General features: G+C 44.1%; 1 protein-coding gene across 1 annotated transcript in view; it reads right to left on the bottom strand.

Annotated features, from left to right (window-relative positions):
• The window catches only part of RBFOX1 (RNA binding fox-1 homolog 1), a 362,962-nt gene extending 352,474 nt beyond the window's left edge, over positions 1-10,488 (bottom strand). The window contains exon 1 of the mRNA XM_060122300.1: positions 10,428-10,488. The gene's annotated coding sequence lies outside the window, so the exon portion shown is untranslated. The remainder of the gene's footprint in view (positions 1-10,427) is intronic.
• Positions 10,489-12,093: the final 1,605 nt, after the last annotated feature.

Genomic DNA, 12,093 nt, shown 5'->3' with positions numbered 1-12,093 from the left:
GCTAAAATATGCTAACCATAATCTGAATCTTCAGCAAGTTGTAGTAATAACATCAAAGATCAGTGATCATATATACCAACAAACAGAAGAACAATGAAAAAGTTTGAAACAGTGAGAGAATTGCCAAAATATGACACAGATACATGAAGCGAGCAAATGCTGTTTGAAAAGTGGTGCCCATAGACTTGTTTAACACAGGGTTGCCACAAACATTCAATTTGTAAAAAACGCAGTATCTGTGAAGCACAATAAAACGAGGTGTGCCTGTACACACAGGACATATAGATGTATACTATATCATTTGCAGAGGATATTTTCCCTTTTCTTTTTAAGAACTCCATGCTACAAAAGCTTTTCTGCTCCTGAGTAATGAGTATCTCTTTTCCTCACTCTGAAAATAAAGACTCATTGTTTTGTGACCCTTTTCACTTTGACTTCCAGGAAGCTCAGAGCCCCAAAAGAGGTTCAACTCTGTCCATTTTATTGGCCTTTACTGCCTGCATATTTGTGTTTTCATCTTCCTGTTCTCACCACCTCCAGTCCTGTTATTCACATTTTCTCTGATTCTGATTTTATATTTAGATATTACTGCCATGTATGATTGGTAAAGTGGTATGAACAGAATGTACCCTTGTTCAAAACCCACCCCCAAAACTTTATGACATTATAAAACATAAAAATAAATAATGGTCACTAAGCAAAACCTCTTTTTTCTAAAATGGGTTCTGTCTTCCCAAATGGGAAGCATCCAGTATTACTGGACTGCAGTTCTTTCCTCTTGGGTCCCTCTCCTCCACTGAATGTGCAGGCACCACATTCCATGTATCTCTGCTTTCCAGTGGCTCATGGTAAATGGTTATCTACCCAATGTCTAATGGGTGGTATTAAGCTCATAGTATTTTGCAGGAACTTAAAAAAAATGTAGAATAAAAAAATAAGGTGAAGAACAGGGGAGATAGTTCTGGCAGCAGGTAGAAAACATAGGTAGGTTGCCAAAATGGACTGAATGTAAACCAAGGGCTATGTATCATCATCACTCTGGCCATCACAGGCAGGGGAGGGCAAACATTTTTCTGTAAATGGGCAGATTACGAATATTTTAGGTGCTGTGGACCTTAAACTCTCTGTTGCAGCTACTCAAAACTCTGCCGTTTTCATGTGAAAATGTTTACAATAAGCAAATGGACTCTGAAACTTGAATTTCCTATAATTTTCACCTGTCACGAAATATTCTTCTTTTGAGTTTTTCCAACCATTTAAAAGTGTCAAAACCAATCTTAGCTCGAGGGTCGTACAAAAACAGTCAAAGGCCAGGTTTGGCTCTCAGGCTGTGGTTTGCAGACCCTTCATTTAGAGCATATATTTTACAAACCTCTGGAAGTCCGACTTCAATACAATGACAGGTATATACTCCATTTTTTACTTCTGCTTCTTCACTTGCTTCTGGCTTTCCTGCCGCTTCTTTGGTGCCAGTTCTGTCAATTATCCCTGTGTCGGGGATTTCCATCAAGCCTTTTTTTTTTCTTAGCCTGCCTTTGCTAGTTCAGGCTCATCCATCCTCCCTCCAGAAATTCTCCCGTCTTTCTCCACCTTCCGTGATGACACCCCCTTCTTAGTTAGTGACCTCTCTTTTCCTTTCCTGGATTAAAGTGGTTCCTCTCATGCTGTCAGATACTACATCTCCTTCCCCAGATCCTGAGAGCTAACATGAGGATGACTCTGCCCACCAGCAGCCCTTCCGAGCAGCAGCCATCCCAAGTTTAAACACCCATGTACCCATGTAAGAGAAGGAAAGAGAACAGAAACACAAGCATTGGCTGGAGGATGGGAAAGGGGAGCATTCAGAGAAGACTGAGTCCTGCCTTGTGGATTCTATTGGTCAACAGAGCCAACTGCAGCCTCATGGACCAAATCCAGTTCACAGATGAGGATGATACTGAGGATGCTGAGGATGATGGATGCTGAGGATGCTGATGACCAGGAGGAGGAGGAATTGTCCGCATTGTGTAAAAATAAGCTAATATTTTTAAACGGAGGCAGCTTATATAAAACGTAGATCTACAACAACTCTTGAAAGACTGGAAGGTCTAGAAACCTTGGTGCACATTCCCTTGGCCCAACTGTCCCTGAAGCCTGGGAAGAAGCTGCCCCCTCCCCAGATTAGGAGCTCTCGTGAGACCATTTCCATCATTCTCTACCTGCTTCTTGAAAAGCAGCCGGATGTCAGTTGCCACTTGTCCACCATAACATAACAAAACAAAAAGCATAAAACTGAGTGTTCCTCTGAAAGCATTAAACATACTCCTTAGTTTTTGGATATTAACAGTGGTTATCTCCTAATATGAATTTATGCAGATTATCTAATTACCCATACCTCCCCATTTCCAGGCCAAGTTACATGACAGAGAACTTCCTATAGTTTTCAAGGCCTTTCACAATATTCCTCAGCTTTTCCAGATTCATCCTCCAATACACACTGTCCTTCCTCCTACAAATCACTCTTCTCTGCAAACCACACTGGCGAGTTGCCTTTGCCAAACACCTTCATGCATCTAAGACTCCTTACAAATTTGCCTGCTATGCAGAACTACCTCTCCTTCCTTTCTTCCCTTCCTTCCTTCTTTCTTTCCTCCCTCCCTCCCTCCCTTCCTTCCAATTCAACATTACTGGCCTAAGTCAAATGCACAAAACCTTCCCCACCACCCCAGGCAGAACTAAATACACTGTCACCTGTGTCCTAAAGTCATGTTAGCATTGTATAATAATAATTCTTTTAAGTGTGATGACTCCTTCTAGAAGGTAGACTGGCTCAAATAAGGAAGCATGCCATTCATTCTTATTCACCCAATGACTAAAATGCTGAGTAGACAAATGAAGTTTCCCCAAATGCTTCTCAAGAGAATGACGGACTGAATGAACGCTTTGGACAAACGCAAGTAAAGCTGCTTTCACATATTGCCTTTGCAAGGGGTCTCCAGACCACTGAGAGCTACACATTTCCAAGGTCATCTCAAGTGATGCCCAGGGGCATCTGGGCACAGTAGAAAAAGCATGAGTTTCATAGCTGGAGAGTATGGGTTGGGATCTTGGCTCTGTCATCCTTTTAAAGATCTGACCGGAAGGAAATACTTAGCCCTGAGCCCTGGTCTCCTTGGGGGTAAAATGGGACAACACCTGGCCCTTCGCACAGGTACGCTGCTGCCGTGAAATGACAAGGGTGCATATGGGTGTTCCTGGCACTTGGAAAGTTCAAAAGGTGCTGGTTTATTTGATGTTTTCTTCTTTGGCGTGTCTTTCATGTACCCATGTCAGTTGTTTTCTAATCATCCCAATCCGCAGGTCAAGTCTGCCTCCTCAATGCCCCATGTGTACCCCACACCGAGGTCTCTGCAGGAAACTTCAGTCTTTCTGTTCCCTCACACGACCCATGAACACCCCCGGCTTCAGCAAGCAGCCACACGTTTGATGCTCCAGGCAGCCTCCCCACCTTCTCTAGCACTTACGACCCCACTTGTCTAAGCCCCCAAAAGACCAGCGTGTTTTGACCTAACATGGTAAAGACCCGGCTAGGAATCACTTCCAGGTATGCTTCTATTTTATTTCCTCCATCATTGTTTTCCTGTCTTTCTCACAGGACTGGGCATAGAGTAGATGTTCAGTAGGCACTTGAGAATTACCTTTGGTAGCCACAGGATGATAGGGAGGTTCAGAGAGGTTAAGTGACTTGTCTGAGGTTAAACAGCAAAAATGGATGCTTTCTTATTTAGCAAGAGCCAGTTTTCCCTTCGACACACCCCTAACCTCTGCTAGACCATGACAAATGACCACTCTAGAGCAACGACTCGAACCAAAATTGATAAACTCCACTCACCACCAGGCATGCATTCAAACCCAATCCAACGCAGGTAAGAACACAGCACGGAAGGGCTTTACCTCAGAAAGAAATGGACCTCAAAGAAAAAGTTCGTAAGATGCTTATGGCCCTGAGGCCGAGGACTGACAGGTGAGTTCCTGGAAGAGGGGAGACTGAAAGTATCATGTGAGTTACCATGGAGGCAAGACCTTCCATAGGAAAAGCTTCCACAGACTGTGGGTAGATGTACCGGGCCACCAATCAGCTGTTCTCCAAGTTACAGTCACCTCGTTTGTAACCTCAGCAAAGGACCAATCCAGCTAGGAAAGTCACATCCTGGGAACAGAAGACACATCTCCAGCCCATTGGGTTCAGTCAACACGTGTAAATGAGGTGATGCACGGAAAGCTTTGACACGAGTGATAAGTACCAAGTAAGCATCAGTTCTCACTGTGGCATTACTATCGTCTCCTATTGCCCGACCCTTCCACCGGATTCTAGCTGTGTGTTCTGGTGCAAGTTACGTAACGTCTCTGTGCCTCAGATTTATTATCTGTAAAGTAAGAATATGATTAGTAACCACACCTCATGGGGTGGTCTAGAGATTTAAATAAGAGTCATATACAGGTTGACTAAAAGAGTCACAGACACATTTAGCTGAGGGACTGGCTCTGAGCAGATAGTGGGTGCAGTAGTTGTCATAGTAACAACACATTAGCAGCATCTGCTTCCAAGGATCAAACCAGCTCAAATCAGACCTCCCCCAAACCCTTCCTCCCTTCAACTTCTAATTGGTTAAATAAAATAGTTCTTACAGGTGCTACCTGTGATGTGCCTTTTGGTTGTAAGAACCTACCTTCTTCTTCCGGGATATAAACCAAAAATTCAGACAGAGAGGCTAACGAGCTTGTGGGCGTAGCTTCTGTACACGGAAGACACCGTTTTGAAAACAAAATACGAGAATTTCAAACACAGTTGAGGGTTTATGGGGATGCAGAAAGTAGTGCCTCTGAAACAGGAATAACCCAAAGAATCCAGGACACTGGGTCACTCCTACCCAACAGTATCGCGCCCGCCCCCCACCCCCCAAAAAAGTGGTTATGAACATGCACAAAGAAAATTCCAGTAGGTCTTGTAAGTGAAGAAGCTGCTGATTATCATTAGAAACTCGAGCCCCCAGTGGCGGAGGCAGCACAAGTGCTCCTCTTGGATCATTAAGCCCTTCCTGACCTGATTCTCCTCTGAAAGCCAGACTGACTGGCTGAATGAGCAAATCTAAGAATATCAACCCTGCACATCATCTCTGCTGAGATCAACATGCTTCAGGAACTGACCCCTGACCTGTCTGGGGATGAATGGCAACTGGGTTTGAGAATGTATTGACCTTGCTCCAGGCAAACAAATACTCCCTGGGGACTCTCGGGATGGGGGATGAATAATCAGCCACCCCCCCAGATCGTGCTCATGCCCTCCCTGCATCTTCTGCCTCGTGTGCTGCAAGCAGGTCCCTGCAGGAGCCGGGTACAGAGCCCGCTCCAAATAGCACGAGTCTCCAGGACTCAGAACTGGGTCTTTCTGTCCCAACCCCATGCACGCCCTTTACTCTCTGGGAACGGACTGAACCACCTGAGCTCTACGCACATCCTTTTCCCTTGAGAGACTAAGAGTCTGGACTGGCCTCTCCCAAAGCTAGCTCTGCACTAAAGATGCCTCATGAGATGCTTTATTGTAAAAAGAACCACGTGGCCAAAGAAGTGGGAGAAATTCAGCTTGTTCTCTCTCCCAGCTGGGGGTTCATGGTGCATAGCATAGTAAAGCACCTGAAAAGTCCTGCAAGGGGAAAAAAATAGAAACCTGTTTGACCTTGTTTGAGGCAGACATTCCCGAGATTATTTGACGACTGACTGGCCATCCATCCATCTATCTATCCATCCATCTATCCATCCATTCATCCATCCATTTTGCTGTCTATTTCAATATCTGGCTATTGAGAATAATAAATTATGTCAGTCCCTGTGCAAAGCTCTTCACTGCTTCTCCTAGTTGCCCTCCTCCTATTTCTTCACCTTCATCAGAATCTTTGTGACCATCACCATTATCATCATCACAGTTGCTATGTATTCAATGCTTACTTTGTGCCAGGCCCTGCACTAATTTCATCAGATGCATTATCTCAGGTGATCCTCTCTAAATTCCTATGAAGTAGATTCTGTTAAATGTATTACATTACAGTCAAGAAAATAGATCCACTCAGAGGAAAAGTAAATTGGCCAAGAAAATACAGCCAGTAAATGACAGAGCTGCACCTTGAATGGGCCAGAAGCCCCAGTGCCTAACAACTACGAGAAACCCTTTTTTGGCCTGTGACAATCATGAACACACTCTGAGAAATGCTGCCCTGGACTGAACTCAAGCTGAGTGGATCCCTTATCTCCTTTGCTCTCAATCCCTCAATCTCAAGCACCCTAATTGCCATTAAAGGCAACACAAGACAAAACCACAGCCAAGAAAGACAGACGGACAAGACTTGAAGATCTGGAGAAGTGCTGGCCTCCACCCCCCACCCCATCCTACCTCACTGAGTCATCAGGAAGCAGAAAAATACCTCCCAAGGAAGAGGAGGTCCAAGGCAGTGGAAATGGCTGGCACATGGGAACACCAGCAAAGAGTGACCATGGAAGGAGAAAAAAAAAAAAAAGAGGAGGTGATCCAGGAGAAAAAGCCCTAAAGAGATGATCCTGTGACCTTTCTTTGTGATGCTTAAGCACCATCTCAACCTCCAGGGCTCCTTATCTCCTTGGGCTATCTTGTCCTTGGCTTTCTTGTCTGAATGCCTCTTCTGGGGGTGAAGAGATGGTTCTTCACTCTCATTTCTGATGCATTCACTCTGAGAATTTTGCCCTCATCCCAGAAAACTGCACATAACTCACAAAATGTTGCAGATCATTGCAGGGACTTGATGGTCCCTCTGAATTCATCTGTGGACCCTTGAGGGCCCTCTGAACCTCCATCAGATTTTGAAGTATGTAGCCAATATATGCTATGCTTTTTCTGAAGGAAAGATATAGAGAGAGTCATCCCTTTAGTCAGTCTCGCAGTGACAGCTTGGGTGACCGTTCTCACATGGAATCATGTTGACCGGCACTGTGGATGTATACCTGCCACTCAAAGAACTCTTGCCACAGCTCAGCAGGGCTGAGGGTTTCAAGAAGGCAAGAAGGTCAAACAACTTGGGAAGATGCTGCGGCATCTACATTGTAAAACCAAGGCAGACACTAAGAAATCCAAATGCACATCCTTAGCCTTCTTGTCCAATAATGAACAATCATCCAACAGGGATTGCTTTCTCTCCGCTGAAGCTTTCAGGCCAGGAAACAGAGAATATCAAACCAACGAGCTGGTGTTAGGCATAGAAGGGCATCCACCAAACCCAGAGCTGGGGGAGAATGGAGGTAGGAAATATATGCTTGTGTTTTCAGAGACGATGCAGTCTGGTCTTGTAGCCAAGACAGAGAGAGGAAGGACCCAGGACCAAGCTGTGCAGCTGAGCATCTAAAAGGCTGAGCCAAGGAGCTGACCACTGCAAATGGTTTCTCTGCGGTGTCATGGCCAGGCAGCTGGTGGCAACAGAGAGCCTCTGACAGGTGGGCTTTTCAACTTCCCAGATTAGCAGCGCCCTTCCGGGACACTCTGGGGACATCAAAACAGGAACCACCCTGAGTGACCTCGTTTCGTTTCTGATTCTACATCTATTTTTAAATATTTTGGGAACAAACCATATATATCTTTTACTATTTGCCAGATACCTTCTAACCCCTTTAAGTATTAACTCATTTAATCTCTTTTTTTTTTTTTAATTATAGTTGATTTACAATGTTGTGTTAGTTTCAGGTGTACAGCTTCAGATTCTTTTCCATTACAGGTTATTACGAGACATTGAATACAGTTCCCTGTACTATATAGTAGATCTAGGTTGTTTATTTTATATATAGTAGTGTGTATCTATTAATCCCACACTCCTAATTTATCCCTCTCCCTCCCCTTTTCCCTTCAGTAACCATAAGTTTGTTTTCTATGTCTGTGAGTCTGTTTCTGTTTTGTAAATAAGTTGCCCTGTATTATTTCTTTAGGTTCCATATATGAGTAATATCATATAATATTTGTCTTTATCTGCCTGACTTACTTCACTTACTAAGTGACTACTCACTTATCACTGGTTGACCCCAAACATCACAGTTTTATGAATCAATAAAGTCCCATATTGCTTAAGCTAGTTTGAGTTTGGTTTCTGTCCCTTGCAACTAAGGGTAGATACACATCCACACATGCATAAAAAAAGTCACAGGAGATACCTTTTGCTTATTTGTATCAGCAAACATTTTATAGCACTTTCTAAGAGTCAAACACCATTCTAAGCACTTTAAAAACCTTAATTCATTTAATCTTTTAACAAGTGTCTGATATTGGTGCCTGTAATAGCCCCATTCTACAGATGAGGAAGTGTAACTCAGAGAGCTCACATCATTCATGGCTAGTTAGTTGAGTGAGAGGGCCATAGCCAAAGCCATGCCTGTCTGTTTCCAAAACCTATTTCCTTTCCTCTGCGTGCTTCCCATTACCGACAAATGTTGATGTATTTGCTAAGTAAGGCATCCTGGAAATCTACTTAGGAGCCAACACCAGCACTCAGGTACCCACCTTATAACCCTTGCCTTCATGCTGAAAGCTCTTGTAAGTGAGCCCTAGGAAAAACTGCATGAACAGTGAGCAAGAATTCCAAAATATCCTTCCAGAGAAATCCCACTGCAGAGCCATGACAACACAGATTGCACCACCTCCAAACTATATTCAGACCCAGACACAGAAACAGCGACCTGAAATCAACCTACTGCCGTCCACATCTTCTTTTTAAATAATGTTTGCCAGAGAGAGCTGTTTGCCCCTTCTGCAAATAAAACTTATTGGGCTGGGTCGGTTTTAGGTGCTTATTTTTATGCACACCCACCTATCACAGATCTGAACTCTGTTAACAAGTCGGCATTCCATAAAATATTTACTGAGTTCGTTTGCATCTCTCCAAACAATATTGAATAGAGCTCAGTGCGGAAATTCACAGATTCCAGGGTGGTTGTGTATGTTATGATTACAACCCAGACCTCACTTCCTTGGAGGCTCTGTGGCTGGCCTCAAAGATGAATATTCCTTTTAGGACCAAAATGGAACAAAGGGACAAAAGGGAACTGAAGGATTTAAAATCAGGCTAAAAAAGGAAAAAAGAAAAGGAACTCTGGCACTGGAGCGGCCTTCCTTAACCGCTTGAAACTTACCAACGATGCCCAACTTTTAGTGTGGTTTATCCCCATATGTTCCCACACTCCCACTGGGACCTAACATTTGCAGGCGCTATTTATCATTCTGGTTAGTGGTGTGCTCATCTGCCTACCACATTAAGCAGCCCTCGTTGTTATTTTTATAATTACTGGGAGTCTTTTTCATGTTGCACTCCGCCAGAATCCCAGCTCACCACACACCTGTTATACTCAGAACACATGGAGAGATGGGGGCGCGTCTGGCAGAGAAGGAAAGGGGAAGATGGCCTTCCTGCTCACTATGCAAACCGAAATCAAGAATAAAGAAGCCACTGGGTACCTTTTTCTTAAGGCTGTACTCAGGGCCAGTTTGTTATTTAACAAACACTCTATGCTCATTGAAGAGTTCATTTATTAGAATAAATGCTGTACTGTGTTGTTTTTTTTACAAACATGAATTCCTTTTGTCATTGTAGTGACTGACAATGAGTATCATCCTCCCCATTTTACAGATGAGAAAACTGAAACAAAGGTAACTTGCCAGTGGGCACACAAGATAGCAAGTGGCAGATTTGGACCCAATTTCAATCCAGGTGCTCTGAAACTACTCTACTACACTGCATTTTAATCAGTATCACCAACGTCAGCATCACCACCAACAGACCTCCACCACCATCTCTCTTGTCACCACTACCACAACTGTCAGCAGCACCTCCACCACCATCAACACAACCACCATCATCACCAAGAGCAATTAGCACCACCACCCCCAGCACACCACCATCATCATCACCATCACTACCTCCACCACTGCTATCACTACCAGCATCAGCACCACTGTCTCTAACACCACTGTCAGTACCAATACTATCACCATTGCCATCAGCCATCACTCCCTCCATCACCAGCACCTCCACCACAACTACCAAGAGTAAAAACATTTACTAAGCTTTCATTTGCCAGGGACGCTGTGCTGGGTGCTATACAAATAATCTCATGCCATACTCATGACAACCCTATGTTACTGGTCCTGCTACTACCTCTATTTCGCAAATGTAGAAACTAAGCTTCAGAGAGGTTAAGAGACATGTCCACTTAGCTGGTCAGAGGTCCATAATCTCCATTATGTTTTTAAGATTCAAAGCCACTTTTGCCTGACACCGACGGGAACGCATTTAACTCCTGAGCTCCCTTGACTGGAGGTGGGGGATAGAGCATTGCCCCCTGGGACATTTCATCCAACTAGCTCTCCACTCCTCACTCACGATTTCAGAAGTCTGCTGCCAAGATACGAGAGGTCACCCTGCTGATCTGGGTGTCATTTTGTGTGGTAACTCTGCTACCAAATAGTGTGCGAGACCACCCGCTGAGATTCTGAGCTCTGGCCAATTAGAATCCGGGGAGCTTTGGCTGGAACTAGCTTGTAACTCTCTTCGGCGAAGGCCCATGTATTCCAGGGTGGTACCTCCTGAGAGATTCCCATCCCCACGCAAGCCCTCACTTGCCCCTCTCCAGAATATCACGTGTGTTCTTTGGCTGAACACCTGCAGTGGGGGGTGGACGGGTGTCACAAAGAAGATCAGGTTTACTTTTCAAAACTTTCACTCCTGTCCGTCTCTGCTGTCAATTCCCAGTGACCGTCCTCTTGCAGCTGAATTATTGCAGTGGCCTCCTACCTGAGCCCCTGCTTTCAATCTTGTCCCCCTCTAATCTGTGCTCCATAGAAAAGCCAAACTGGTGTTTTCAAAGGTCAAATTCAGTCATATGTGCCCCCTGCTTAGAGACCCTCTGTGCTTTTTTTTTTTTCCTTTTTATTTCTCTTGGATTAAAATCCAACCTCTATATCAGTGCTTCTAAACCCCTATGGCTTCTGGCCCCTCTCTGCCTCTTTTGCCCTCTCTCACTGACCTCCTGGCTCCCTGGCCTTTTCTCAGCCCCCCTGAGATCACCCAGGCTTGGGACACACACTCTCTGCCTCAGTGTGAATGGTCTCTCCAACCCTCCCCCTTTGTCCACCTCCTACTTGATCTCAGCCTCAATGCCCCTTTCCCAGAGAGAACACCCTTCACCTCTGAATCCAACCCCTACTATTTTCTGCGGACCCTTCTTCTTTTCTTTCGGACCATTTATCACCACTTGCAATACAGATATATACGGTGATCACTTAGGTCTCCAACAAACTTGTGAGCTCCATGAAGGAAAAATGAAGTTGGTTTTCCTTGTCTGTGTGTCTTTAGGGACCAACCCAATTTCTGAGGCAGAACAGAGGCTAAGTAAATTTTTGTTGAATGAATGAGCGAGTGAATTAATTATTAACCAGTTACTTAAGTGAGAGAATGAGGTCTGATCCACTCATTATGGGTGTCACACGCTTTGCTGTAGATGACTCGATAAGTCTCATAAATAGATCATGAAGTATGAGGAACATCCTACAAATGGTTAAGAACATAGCTTTTCTCTTCTCTGAGAGTATCGGGTAAACTTTCAAAAGTCTGTCTCACGTGTCAGCTGATAGTTGTCTTATGTAATATAGTAATTGCTGGCTTGAATTAAAGACATCGTTATTTTGGAGAGTTGTTCTTTTTCTGATATAAAAAGTGAAGGATCCATCCCTTATATTAACACATCATCTTGGCATGCTATGTGATTAAGGAGGAAATGTGATTTTATTTTTTGGGCAATGTATATTTTTCACAAAGCCAAGAAGAGCCCTCAGAATAAAAGGATGTTTATTTGGGTGAATCACCAGCTTTGCACAAATCCCAAGTGCTAATTGCATAATGGGTCTTTACAAAATGCCATAATACGGGTTCGGCCTGTTTCTCTGTTTTCCGTTTGAAAAATAGATTGTTTAATAACCCATCAAAGCTATATGTAAACCTAGTAAACAATGGAGCAGATGTTGACTGCTGTCTTGTGCCTCGTAGACAT

Source organism: Lagenorhynchus albirostris, chromosome 15 (assembly GCF_949774975.1).
Source record: "Lagenorhynchus albirostris chromosome 15, mLagAlb1.1, whole genome shotgun sequence".
Taxonomy (NCBI): Eukaryota; Metazoa; Chordata; class Mammalia; order Artiodactyla; family Delphinidae; genus Lagenorhynchus; species Lagenorhynchus albirostris.
Note: the sequence above shows the minus strand (reverse complement) of the source record. Positions and strands in the feature narration are given on the sequence as shown.